The sequence below is a fragment of the Notolabrus celidotus genome, unplaced genomic scaffold, assembly GCF_009762535.1.
Source record: "Notolabrus celidotus isolate fNotCel1 unplaced genomic scaffold, fNotCel1.pri scaffold_312_arrow_ctg1, whole genome shotgun sequence".
In the NCBI taxonomy this organism is placed as follows: Eukaryota; Metazoa; Chordata; class Actinopteri; order Labriformes; family Labridae; genus Notolabrus; species Notolabrus celidotus.
In genome coordinates, this window is record NW_023260146.1 from 17,809 (window position 1) to 27,500 (window position 9,692).

General features: G+C 46.0%; 1 long non-coding RNA gene across 1 annotated transcript; it reads right to left on the reverse strand.

The window, feature by feature from the left end:
* Positions 1-6,571: 6,571 nt before the first annotated feature.
* LOC117809632 lies at positions 6,572-6,960 on the reverse strand. Its single transcript, XR_004630600.1, has 2 exons — positions 6,870-6,960; positions 6,572-6,803 (listed from the first exon to the last, which is right to left on the reverse strand). It is a non-coding gene; the product is annotated as an uncharacterized LOC117809632 (long non-coding RNA).
* Positions 6,961-9,692: the final 2,732 nt, after the last annotated feature.

Below are 9,692 nucleotides of genomic sequence, written 5' to 3' on the forward strand. Positions count from 1 at the left end.
TGTTTGCTCATATCTGATGACTCCATTGCATTAGATCAAACAGCTTCAGCTCTTCTGTACATTATCAGTCTCTATCTACAGGTTCTGTACGGAGAGCAAAAGCAGGAGGAACACAATCCACCAAATGGACATCCTGCTCCCATGGTTGTTAATGTGAGGAGGATTTCTGTCTCTCTATAAACAGATCTCTGCATGAAGAGCAGCTAACAATCTGTTCTACATCAAACATTCACACTGAGACACTAATCTGCTTGATGCTGTGTCACTAAAGACAATCAGCGATTAGATTTCCTGACTTCCCTGAACGCAGCATCAGAAATGATGGATCCCACCTCCATTCAGATTCTGATTCAGAGACATGTTGAATCTGGATCTCAGGGTCTGGGTTTTAGTCTGAGAAGGGTTCTGGTCTCTGTCTGTAGTCTGAGGAGTATCCACCAATCAGGTGTCAGCAGGAAGAGCAGTCTGTATGGAGAGCAAAAGCAGGTGTTCTAGAATTTTGACATCATCAAAGACAGAATTCTCGAATTCTGTCTTTGATGATGTCAGAATTCTGTCTTTGATGATGTCAGAGTTCTGTCTTTGATGATGTCAGAGTTCTGTCTTTGATGATGTCAGAGTTCTGTCTTTGATGATGTCAGAAATCTGTCTTTGATGATGTCAGAGTTCTGTCTTTGATGATGTCAGAATTCTGTCTTTGATGATGTCAGAATTTTGTCTTTGATGTCAGAGTTCTGTCTTTGATGATGTCAGAGTTCTGTCTTTAATGATGTCAGAAATCTGTCTTTGATGATGTCAGAGTTCTGTCTTTGATGATGTCAGAGTTCTGTCTTTGATGATGTCAGAGTTCTGTCTTTGATGATGTCAGAGTTCTGTCTTTGATGATGTCAGAGTTCTGTCTTTGATGATGTCAGAGTTCTGAGAACAAATGGAACATTCCGTGAAGAAGGTCAGAGCTAAAGAAACATCAGTGTCTCTAATCCTCTTTCATAGACCTCCATTCAACAAACAAACATTGTAGACGTAGTTTTCTTCTCCTCTTGAGGACAGACCTGACAAAGCTGGACTTTGGACTTTGGACTAATCTGCATCATGATGTTTTTATTTCAGCAAACTGAAGACCCGTTAATTACAAGATCATGGGAAGAGGTCTGAGTCAAATATTAAATCAAAGTGTGGGTCTGGAGTATAACTGATGGTAGTATGTGGTGGAGTTCTTTTCTGTATCAGGAGTCTCAGAAGATGAAAAACAGAAGCTGATCAGTGGATTTTTGGATTCTCAAATATCACAATGGTTCCTCCCGTGGACAAAAAGTCCTCTTTGTCCTTTTGATCGATGGTCACAAACTGTTGGGGCCGCGTCCCCACCTCTCCACCTCTCTGTGACACCATTCAAGTCAAGGTCACCCGATAGCCCTGCAGGACTCTGAGGGCCGTCCACCCGGGTCCCGCTGCTTTGAAATCAAACTTGCCATTGTTGTTTTTACTGCCCATGACGGCGACAAAGGGAGCGGGCAGCGGGGACACACACACGGCCTGTAACGCAATAGGGCTGGGAATTCCTCTTTAATTTCAATGCTATACTTGATCTCTGGGCTGCATGACTGACCACCTTATTATCTATAGCGACAGGAGCTTATCAATACAGGACTGGCTGGGTCCACAGACCAAAGACAAACACCTCCTTTATGCAGGATGTCCCCTCTGGGCATGAGACACGCAGCGCAGGCCAACCAGCGAATTGAAAGCGACTGAAAACCACTCCTCAACAGTCAGATGAGACCAGAGAGAGGGACTCTAAAGGAAGAGACCTTTTACTGCCATCCAGGGATTCATATAAACACACTTTATCAGAGAGACTCATTCTGAGGCTGCAGGAAGTCACAACAAACATGTTTTTATACATGTTTGTTTACTGCTGCTCTGAGTTAAAACAGACAGAAACCAGACCTGTTAGTGTGATTATGTTGCAGACCTTACAGCCTGTTCACCTGCTGCAGGATCAACTCTACTGCTACCTGAAACTTTCAGTGTGTTGTTTTCTTTAGACTCATAAAATCAGTAAACATGTCATTAACATGTTCTCTCTCCTCTCATGAGTCACTGCTCCTTCTTAAAGAAGAAGAACGCTCCGCCACGGCAATGTGAGCGGACCTGACTGCAGAGAAGATTCATGTTTTAAAAACAGGATTCATTTCACAACCTTTGAGTGTGTGTGTGTGTGTGTGTGTGTGTGTGTGTGTGTGTGTGTGTGCGTGCGTGCGTGCGTGCGTGCGTGCGTGCGTGCGTGCGTGCGTGAGTGCGTGCGTGCGTGCGTGCGTGCGTGCGTGCGTGCGTGCTTGCGTGCGTGCGTGCGTGCGTATCAGTGCTGGCAGATGATTCCTACATGTGTCAGTATGTCTGTCTCCTCTCTTTGAACTGTTTCCTCCACATTGCTCTGATATGTTGTAATCTCTCTCTGATAGCAGCAGAGCCTCAGACAGCTGAACACAGACAGGCAGCAGCAGCAACAGCAACAGCAGCAGCAACAGCAGCAGCAGCAGCAACAGCAACAGCAACAGCAACAGCAGCAGCAACAGCAACAGCAACAGCAGCAGCAGCAACAGCAGCAGGGAGGGTGGTGGCTGCAGCAGCAGCAGGGTGGGTTGTGGCTGCAGCAGCAGCAGGATGGGTTGTGGCTGCAGCAGCAGCAGCAGCAGGGTGGGTGGTGGCTGCAGCAGCAGCAGCAGCAGCAGCAGGGAGGGTGGTGGCTGCAGCAGCAGCAGGGTGGGTTGTGGCTGCTGCAGCAGCAGCAGCAGCAGGGTGGGTGGTGGCTGCAGCACACCTTCAGTTTCAGACCTGAACCTCCCAACAATGGACGCCCTCAGGCATCCTGAGCAGGTGTGACCTGGATTTGATAAAAAACTGAACTCCTTACCCAGAGCAAATAAAGCCCGGGCTGCCCAGGTGCAGCTTTTGTTTGTGTGTGACTTTTGGCAGCCGAGGAGATTTCGCAACAGTTCACACAATGAAGGAGAGGCAGTGAATGCTGAGGAGGAACAGAGACGGGATCCCTCTGCAGACCGAGGACTCTGAGCTCCTCTGCTGTCAGAGTCAACACAGGGCAGAGGTTCATAAAGAACTAATTACTGAGAATCATTTTAATATCAAAATATGTTTCCAGGTCTCCAGTTTACAGGGTCACTTTTAAAAGCGGAACACCGGGAGGAGAGACGCATTCACAGTGGGCTGAGAGAAGACTACTGTTACAAGCTGCTAAATCAAGAGAATCACAGCTTCTTCTTTTGAAAAGTACACACACATACAAACAAGATAGAACAAATAAAAACTAATGAAAGAAAGAGAAATCAAGAGAATCACAGATGTGTGTGATGTTATTGTGGACGGAGGGAGGAATAAAAACACTGAGGTTAATCTACCAATCAGACACGCTCAGCATTGCAGGCCCCGCCCCCTGAAAGTCCTAGGACCTTTGAAAAGTACTACCCCCCTAGCAGGGGCTTTTTAGGGGGGAGATTATCTACCCCTGAACTAAACTTAGACCCTGGGTCCACCGGTCCACTGTAGTCCCACTGTACAGACTCCTCACAGAGCTGCAGGTCTTATTATTAAACCTCTCTGAGGAACAACATGTTCAGATTCACACTCTTATAAAAACTGATTTAAAGCAGCGTCACAGAGGAGAGAGAGCGGCCGTTTGAAGTATTAATACAGGGTTCCTGTTTGAGCTGTTGAAACCTCAGCCTGTGTAACATGTGTGTAAACATCATCATCACATCCAGCATGAATATGTATGACACACACACAGAGAGCAGCGTGTGTTTCCCTGGACGTCCACATGTGGAGATGTTGTCTGGAGAACATCTGTGTAACGTAAACACAGCGTCGAGGTCGACCTGCAGAGAGATTACCTGTTACCTAAACACCTTCAAAGAGCGCAGGTATTAAGAGCCGGAGCGAGGGCGAGCGTTACACAGAGCGCGGCTCAAAGATAACAAACACCTCACTGATTCAATTATACAGACAGGAAGCTCTTAAAGGGGCGGCAGCTGCAGAATCAAGCTGGTGCACAGAACCTTCAACATTTCATCTCTCAGAGCAGATCTCAGGACCATCCTGAGATCTCCCATGATGCTTTTCTGCTCTGCATCTCTTTAACTTTCTCTACTAACTGCACCAAACGCTTCTCCTCACACCTCGAGGCTCTCACGTCATTCTGGAATTCATGAACCTGATTTCACTTACATCCTAAAAGCCAAAGATGAGCTCACAGAGTCCTCGACTTTCACCCATCAATCAGCTCACAATACAGCTTCAGACCGTCTGCAGGCGAAGAGCATCAAAGCAACAACGTCCTGGACCCGGTCCAGGTGGGACTCCGTTCCTCAGACTTCATTCAGTAGAAGAAGAAAGAACGGATCTCGTCTTTTCACGATGTGACGGAGAAAATATGCAGTTCACTGATGCACACAATCAAGTCCTTCAGACCAGGAGGAACGGTCCCTCTCCTTTAAAAGGGTGTCTCAGATCTCAGAAGCATCCGGCCTCATTTCATCTCCACAGTTTACTTCCATCATTTAAAGTTTGAAGCAGAGAGGATGCAAAACAAAGGTCGACATCTTTAGGAATTATGATGCAGACCCTGATCTGTTGGACCAGATCTAAGACCTGAACAAAATGCAAGACCTGGAGCTTTGTTATGTTAGCATTTCAGGCTAATGCACGCAGTGGTAACACCGCCTGTTTCACAACGAGCCTCCTGCTGCTGACAGATGACCTGCATGCTCTGAAGCAACTAACTTCCAATGATGACCGTCCAGTCTGAAGTTAGGACATCATGGAGTCTGCAGGTAAACCATGACACAGGACTTCCACCAGATCCGCTGTGGTCCGTCTCCGTTCTCTCTCGTCCGTCAACACACACCGGTTGTGTTTTCAGACCGCAGCATGGAGCAGGACCTCCGGACAGCTGGAGTCATGTGACCGAGGTTTCCCCTTCTGTAATCACTGAATCAAGGATCCTCCTCCTCCTCCTCTCCTCATCCATGTTGTCTTTCTGGTCCTCTGAAAACCTCTGACCTGTTGACTCCAGGCCTGGCTCCGCTCATCATGACTTTGGTTTGTTGTTGTAGTTAAGTGAAATACGATCTGGTGATAACACAGAGTCTTTTATTCTGAAAATTAACCAGATGTTTTCATTTTGTTTTGGTGAAACCTGACTTCCTGTCCCGCTCCATCTGCTCTGTTGAGATTGATGCGTCGTGCTCCGGCATCCGTCACAAAGAGAAGTCTAGAGTCTCTGATCCAGAGGACTCAGACCTGCTGGATCAGAGACGCAGCCCGAACGCAACGGAGCGGATCCAGTGGAAGTTAACACATTGACTAGAATAGAAACCGATCAGATCCGGTGGAATTTGGCTGTAAGGGAAGGAAAGATGAGTGAAGGAAAGGAGAGGAAAAAGAAGCTAAGGAATGGAAAGCTGAGGAAAGGAAAGGAGAGGAAATGATCGCTAAGGAAAGGAAAGGAAATGATCACTAAGGAAAGGGAAGGAAAGGAAATGATCACTAAGGAAAGGAAAGGAAATGATCGCTAAGGAAAGGAAAGGAGAGGAAATGATCGCTAAGGAAAGGAAAGGAAATGATCGCTAAGGAAAGGAAAGGAAAGGAAATGATCACTAAGGAAAGGAAAGGAAATGATCGCTAAGGAAAGGAAAGGAAAGGAAATGATCGCTAAGGAAAGGAAAGGAAATGATCACTAAGGAAAGGAAAGGAAAGGAAATGATCACTAAGGAAAGGAAAGGAAATGATCGCTAAGGAAAGGAAAGGAGAGGAAATGATCGCTAAGGAAAGGAAAGGAAATGATCGCTAAGGAAAGGAAAGGAAATGATCGCTAAGGAAAGGAAAGGAGAGGAAATGATCGCTAAGGAAAGGAAAGGAAATGATCGCTAAGGAAAGGAAAGGAGAGGAAATGATCGCTAAGGGAAGGAAAGGAAATGATCACTAAGGAAAGGAAAGGAAATGATCGCTAAGGAAAGGAAAGGAGAGGAAATGATCGCTAAGGGAAGGAAAGGAAATGATCACTAAGGGAAGGAAAGGAAATGATCACTAAGGAAAGGAAAGGAAATGATCGCTAAGGAAAGGAAAGGAGAGGAAATGATCGCTAAGGAAAGGAAAGGAGAGGAAATGATCGCTAAGGGAAGGAAAGGAAATGATCACTAAGGAAAGGGAAGGAAAGGAAATGATCACTAAGGAAAGGAAAGGAAATGATCGCTAAGGAAAGGAAAGGAGAGGAAATGATCGCTAAGGAAAGGAAAGATGATTGAAGGAAATGAGCGTTAAGGAAAAGAAAAGGAAAGCTAAGGAAAGGAAAGGAAATGAAAGGAAAGCTAAGGAAAGGAAAGTAACGCCGAGGGAAGGAGAGGAAAAATAAGCTAAGGAATGGAAAGCTGAGGAAAGGAAATGAGCACCAGGCGGCAACGGAGCGGATCCAGTGGAAGTTAACACATTGACTAGAATAGAAACCGATCAGATCCAGAACTGTAATGGATCAGAGACGGACTGGACTCAGATCTGGCAGAGCATACCTGCATGCATTCATCCACACGCACATCTTTAATAATCAGAAGTATGAAGACACACTGAGTCCTAACCGCTCCTCAGGTGAGCCTGCGTCCTTACAGGTCTCAAACCCAGGTCCAGGACGAGCTGTGTGAGTTTGGTAAACACGGTTTCATGGTCTAAGGTTTCAGGGGGGGCTCACAGGAGGGACGGGGCTTTGACACAGTATGGATTCTGTTCCCTTCCTGGTGGAATAGCAGACATATTTGAGGGGAATCCCATTACGTAGAGTGTTGTAATAATGTACTCACAGTCACTTTCCCGCTGCGGTTGGCCTCCTCTCGCTCTGCCAGCGCTCTCAGGAAGTTATCTTTGAGCTCCTTTCCTGCACTTGCCAGTGTCCTGGAAAAGACAACATGCAGAGGGTTTGAAATGTTTCTCTGAGAGACCTGGAGAACGAAGTCAGACGGAGAGCTGGAGCTTCTTTAGGGAGGCTTTTTACACATTCAGGGACCTCTGGCCTACATCTGCTCTGAGACCAACAACGAGGAGAAGTGACTGAAGAGAGATAGAGAGAGATTTCTCTGAGGAAGGAATCAGACTGTTTTAAAGACATGTTTCTAAATGTCCTCATGAGACATCTTAAAGTCCCAGGTCATGAACTCAGGATGCAACAGGAAGACGTACGCTAAGAGACAGACTCCATCCAGAGCGTTTCACCCAAGCTGCCAGACTCCCATGACACTCCCAAATACTCTGAATACTTCCTGAGAACAGGAACTGTCATAAATACTGCTGATGAATAAATGCTTTTACTCTGAAAGAATTCAGAAAACTACAACAATGTGACAGCTGCGTCTGCTCCAGGAGTCTACAATCATATCAGAGTCTGCTTTAAAGGCAGGCCGGCCCGTATGTGGAAACATGGTTTTGGCGCACAGCGACGCACACACACACACACACACACACACACACACACACACACACACACACACCTGTAAAAACATTGGCACTAATATTTGAACAGTTCACACTGCAGTAAGAGCAGCAGAAGGTCTGGATCACAGCCAGGACGGGTCTGAGCAAAACATCCATCAGATCCACGGCGAGTTAACGTCTCACAGGCTGTAAACAGGTCCAGGCGCTCCGCTCAGATGTGGTCGAAACCACAGAAGAAGAAAGACGAGACGCCGTTCATAAAGAGAAGAAGAACTCATCAGATATACTGAGGTTTCTGTCGGCTTTTTACAAACTTCATATCCGCCTGATCCCCTCTCTTCTTCTCTCTCTCTTACTGTCTGCTCTCTACGTTCGTCCCAACGCTCCAGGTGCATTGTGGGAACAGCTGACCTTAACGTAAACAGAGGCAGAAGATTCATGACTCATAGTCTTTACGTAAAGACAAACAACATGACGACATCTGAATGATCTGATCACAAAGGAACCAATCATCTTCAGTAAGTTATACTTGGTGGTCTCACCCTGTTCTGGGAGCTCCCTGTCCTTCCATGTTCATACGTGGATCACTAAAGCCTGAGGCGGGGAGAGCACACCTCCAAGAACTAATCATCTGCATGCAATAAGTTAGATTTGGTGTTATGACCAGAGCCTGAGGCGGGGAGAGCACACCTCCCCTCGCTTTCATGTGCATACATGAAAAGCCAAGGTAGGGAGAGCAGGAGCAAAGACCCCCGGGGTCCAGAACGGAGCGAGCGTCAGTGACGATATGACACTGATCAAATCAGACACAGCAGGAAGACATTTAAATAGAACGCACAGATTAGCTGATGTTCTGTCAGCCGAGCTTGACTTCATGGTCTGCCTGAATTAACGTTCTGCTCAATTAAAGGTTTTGAATTAGTCAGATAAATGTCCTCGAACCCCTTCCTCTTTTTATCTGATTGACTTGGCAGAGCATCAACGTGGAACCTTTTATTTAATCCAATCTGCACCCTTCACTGTTTAATCATGAAGCCAGTGTGGAAGTGCAAAAACCTGCAGTTCCTTGAGTGTCCACTTGAGGCTGTTAATCCCAACTCGGTCCCATTTTACAGCTAAACTAAACTAAATGTTCACAGCCTGCTTAGAAGAATGGATTTAGGTATGTAGCTCATTAATCTATGTGACAGTGAATCTTTTTATAGCCTCACAAATAATTACATTTAATATCTTTCCAGGAGGTTCAAAGCCGCCTCAGCAACACCTCAGCAACACCTCTTCACCTGTCTCTGGGTTGATTGAGAGTCCGGCTGAATCAGCATTTCCAAATTGGTGCCCGCCATTGTCGGGCCTCATCAGAAACCAGAGACTACACCCGAGAGTTCAGAAGAACTCCGGCCTTTTTTTATGTGACTGAGTTAGCAGAACTTTAACATGAAACTTTTCATGTCTCTCAATCTGCAACCTTCACTGTTGAGCCATGAAGCCAGTGTGGAAGTGCAAAAAACTGCAGTTCCTTTAGTGTCCACTTGAGGCTGTTAATCCCCACTCGGTCCCATTTTTACAGCTAATCTGAACATGTTCGCTGACATGTATGACACACTCATTTATTTATTAGAGACATCTTTGTAACACAGCTGTTCAGATGATTTCAATTTAGTGGTGGGTGGAGATATATTTTGACCTGACAGTCCAAATGTAGTTGATTCACACACATCATCACAGATATACATCTATATATATATTCAGTGTGGAGAGGGGTGACCCAAAGGAAACTATTTAAAGTTCTTAACAAGGGGCCCAATGTGCCACAAATAAAGTTAGCTTGGACCGCCATTATTAGGCTTTGTTAGAAACCAATGGGAGACGTCACTGAGACCATGCCCAGGTTTCATGCGGTCTATGGTTCCTGTGTAAGTCCAGAATACTCCCATCTCTGTTTAACCTTTGATTTAAAATCAAAAGAGCGCTGAGATAAAACCCAACCATACGTTTACAGAAGTCTGATCTGACTCTGAGAACATCAGAACAACAAAGAACAGGATCAGGACTCTAACATGTAGTCCTCCTCAGCTCTGGGCGCCGTGCGGCGTGTGACACTACGACAGCAGAGAGCAGAGGTGAGTCCTTCACAGCGGCTCTGAGAGGAAGTCATAACTTCAAGCTTCCCCTCAAACACCTGCGAGTCTGAACCA